Source organism: Triticum urartu, unplaced genomic scaffold (genome assembly GCF_003073215.2).
Source record: "Triticum urartu cultivar G1812 unplaced genomic scaffold, Tu2.1 TuUngrouped_contig_5663, whole genome shotgun sequence".
Taxonomy (NCBI): domain Eukaryota; kingdom Viridiplantae; phylum Streptophyta; class Magnoliopsida; order Poales; family Poaceae; genus Triticum; species Triticum urartu.
The window spans coordinates 17,245-21,555 of NW_024116355.1; positions in this window are offsets into that span (position 1 = coordinate 17,245).

Below are 4,311 nucleotides of genomic sequence, written 5' to 3' on the forward strand. Positions count from 1 at the left end.
TGATGTCGTATTGTTTACCACCTGTGTTTTGTCATTCCCATGAGTTGCCTCTTTTATTTCAGAATTTGCCCGGTGTTGCTGCTGAGAAGGCCCAAATTTTTCATGGTTGACTGCCTTTCCTTTCCCCATTGGCCATATCCGCAATTTTCGGCATGATATGCTTGCGGATGCATTACTGTTTCATTCATCACAGATGGCTCTAATATGAAACTGACAGTTTTCTTCATCTTCTTTGATGGCAGGAGTGGTGGTAGTTGGTTTTGACCAACTTTCTTTTGGTTGTGTAACTTCATTTAGAGCACCAACTTCTCTCATTATTTTCTGGTGAATCTGCTTTGGGCATATTTCCTCAGGGTTGAATGTGAAGACCATATCCAAGTCTTTTGCCCTCAACAACTCTTCGAAAATCCTCCTCGCTTTGGATGCAATGAATTTGTCATCAATATCCAACATTTCTTTCACTTCGAAAACAGGGAAAGGTGGCTTTGGGGAAGCAGCAGTTTTGAACTCTGTCATCACAAGATCTCTGAGAGAGATGATATCTGCCTCATCTAGTCCTTTTGGCTTCCTATCTCTCTTCCTTTCAATTAGAAATTGTAGCGTGCATTGTTCACCATCATCGCTGTCTAGTTTTTTAGTTGCGGCATCCACATTCCCACAAGAGCCACCATTGCCGCCTCAGCCACAGTTGCCACCTCCACTGTCATCATCATCCTCCTCCTTCCCCTGCCCATCATCTTCCTTCTCTTTATCGTTCCCATCACCTTCTTCGTCGTCATCGTCTTCCTTTCCTTCACCCTCTTCTTTTTCGTCATCCTCTTCCTCTTCATCATCTTCATCATCCTTGTTTCCATTAGTTCCGTCTTCCCTCCCCATGTCAACACTTGCCTCCTCGTGGTGATCCACCGCTTGTCGTGCTCCCTGACTACTTGGTTTCCCCTGAACGCCACTTCATTCCTCCTCGTTTACAAAATCGTCACCATCATCGCTGTCCGAACTGCCATCACTATCGCTTTCATCATTTCCTTTCTCCCTGCCATCTCCCTCACTTTCACTATCAACTCCCTCGTTGTCATCGCTGTCAGAATTAAACAGCTCCTCCTTACTTGGTAAGCTGTCTCTGTTGGGTGGTACTCGATCACGTCTTCTCTTAGACTATTGCCTGCTTGTCTCCACAGTAATAGGGTCTGCCTCCCTTGCCCCCCCATTCATCATCATCAATCCTCCTAATCCCAGTCATGAGCTTCCCACTGCACATGAAATTACGGAACACATTTCGTGCACCAACCCTGTGAGCTTCTTTTGCTTCTGCAAAACATAAAAGTGGATGGTAGAGAACATGATAAGTACAATCTTTTGTCGAGGGGTACAAAAAATGGGCAAATGCACAAATGGGAATGGAAAAGGAAACACTAGTAAGAGGGAAAAAACATCTACTAGATAACTTACTATTTTGTCATACGACTCAGGCAATCTTGTGGCAACAAATTTGGTGATGTGGTCCATACTGCCAAACAAGCTATCATCCGCACACCGGGAAAATTCCGTCTTAAGCTGGTGGTTTATAGTCAAAGAATATAAAAAAATGAGTGACAACAATTCTGGCACTCTCATACCAAAGAACTGGAAATGAGGAAAATGGTATTGCTAATTGTCTAAATTTGCCTGCATCCACTATCCCACTTTCATGTTGCCTACTATTAATATAGTGGATACTTAAGATTCGGTATGTAGCAAATATGTAGAAGTGGTACGTAACTTGCTAGTTTTCAGAACATAAGTTGCTTCTGTTGTTGGAGAAACTTGCTACTGTTCAACATGTAAAATGCACAAAAAGAGTTAAAAATGCAATGTTTGCCTACTATTCATTTCAAAATGTACTCAACAACTACCATTAGTACCCAAATCCTTCTTGTCACATTATCCAAAGTGTGTGCATAACAAAAAAAAGGTTCAAAGAAGACTGGAAACTACTTGAAATATATGTAAAGCAGTTGCCCAAAAAATTATATCAGCTTGCTTAGTCTTTCAAAATGAATTGCCTACTCTAGCATAGTAGTGTTGCCTAAAAACATATCTCCTAAAATAGAAAATGAAGTTACCCGCAAATTGTCGTATTCTCCCGGAGCCTTCTTGTCCTTCTTGATAACTTTGGAAATTAAATCTGAATTCCAAACTGCAACCCTTGGTACCAAGTTGGGGATTGGCTCATCAACATCCAATGAGTCTAGATACAACAGCTGCGTCATGACAAGAAAAAGAATACAAAGTTTAAGTTAGCTAATGATTGCAAAAAAATAAAAAAATAAAACAATGGATGCTAAAAAAAGCAAAATAGCTTGAAGCACTTACAACAAGGTGGAAAACACAGCAACAAACAACCTTCTTGTTGCCATGACCCGAAGTGAATGCAAGCTTTAGTTGATCAACAACAAACTGGCGTATATTGGTTTCCATTATTCCATTGACATCCATGACCACCGGGAAGCTTTTTGGGGAAAATACTTAAACTAGTTGAAGGGGCAAGGAAGCACGAAAAAGCAAGAGCTAGCCAAGCGCGGGCAAAGTCATCATCATAAGATCCTCCCATATCTTTGATCATCTTGCACCATGATGTGAGAGTTGGAGAGTTATTGGAGGTGATGTTGTAAATACTGTACATTGCCTTTGTGATTTCAGGTCGATTATCAAAGCACACCTTCCTCCCCCTATTTGGCAAACCTCATATCCTACAGACACTTGAGGCATCTATAGGAATCTCCCCCTTCCTGGAATGACTATCTGCGAAATCTCAGGGTCATAATGCTTCATTATCCATTGGCTAAGATCTCCAGACATGCTACTTGCTGCAAGGTCCAGAATGCCACCAAATTCTTTTGCAATGATGACACCCTTTTGGTTAGGAACCAACTCCTTGTTCAACTTGAAGAGCCTGGCAGGGGATGCCCTGTTCCTACGACCCTATTGCATAGAAAAAAAGGAATTAACAATAATGTTCATTACTGGATAGGAAACTTAGGAAGCATTGTTGGGCAACTGTTTTAGGAAAACTGAGGCAGCTATGCAAATACCTCAGTTCCTCCCGTCTTCTGGCGTTTTGGTTTTGGAGGTTGGTCCATATCTGCACCTTTCACATTTGCATTTCCAGCATCTGCAGCTTGGCTCCCGTTACTATTCTCGTTACTAATAATATCATCAGGACGCTTCCCCCGTGCAATAACTGCTTTAATTCTCTGACGCTTGTACCCAATTATTGGTGCACCGCTCTGTGGCTGGAAGATGGAGAACACATAAATCAGTAAAAAATGAAAAACAAAATCTGTTCTATAAAAAGAGAACATAAAACTTCCTAAAAATGTGCACATCTGTGTTTGATGCTCTTCATTGCCATGGGATGCAAGGTCATCATGACTTGATCTAGGAGGTCCATCCCGTTTTGACTTTTGACTTGTCCCAACCATCTATTTTCTGTTGCGTATATAAAACTATGAGCATCATCATAAAAATGGTTTTGAAAAAACTGTATATCATCCACCAAAGTCATGTGACTAAATTTCTACTAAACTAAGCAAAAAGCAATTTACAAAAGTAGACAATAAGAGGATTGTAAACTATCTGAATTTCACTATGTTACAACATTAATACAAACTTCAGTAACATGACTACGAGGAGCAAAAAAATATGTTACACATCAGGCACCTAAAAAAACACATATCGTGACTACTAGGCAACAGATGAGGGCATGTCAGGCAACTGACTCGCAAAACTTGAGCAAGCCTGACATCGCACAAATGCACTAGGCAACAAATGAGGGCATGTCAGGCAACTGACTCACAAAACTTGAGCAAGCCTGACAGCTGAATCACAAAACTTAAGCAAAGACAGATCTGCAACAATCGTGAGCATCGTAACCCTAGCACCGAACCTCATGCACACACTTGTTGCAAATGTAAAAAAATGTACTAGGCGACATATGTGCAGTTGTTGGGCAAGTCAAATCACAAAAATTGCAAAAAAGTAGGTTCACAGATCTCCAACCAATTGCATGATAACATCTCCCTCCCTCTCACTCCACATGCCACACCTGCAGAGCATCTTCAATTTGGCAACCCTTCGAATCATAGTCACCAGTACCCAAACCAAAACTAACAAGTGCTTAATCCATTCCTAATCAATTAACCTATCCATCAGGTAATCTCTACAAGGACAACAGTACTCATCGATTTCGCCCAAAATGCGGTGAATCTGACAAGCCTACAAAATGGGATTGATGAACTCATCTGGGAGGTTTTGCTCACGGCGATTCTGCCC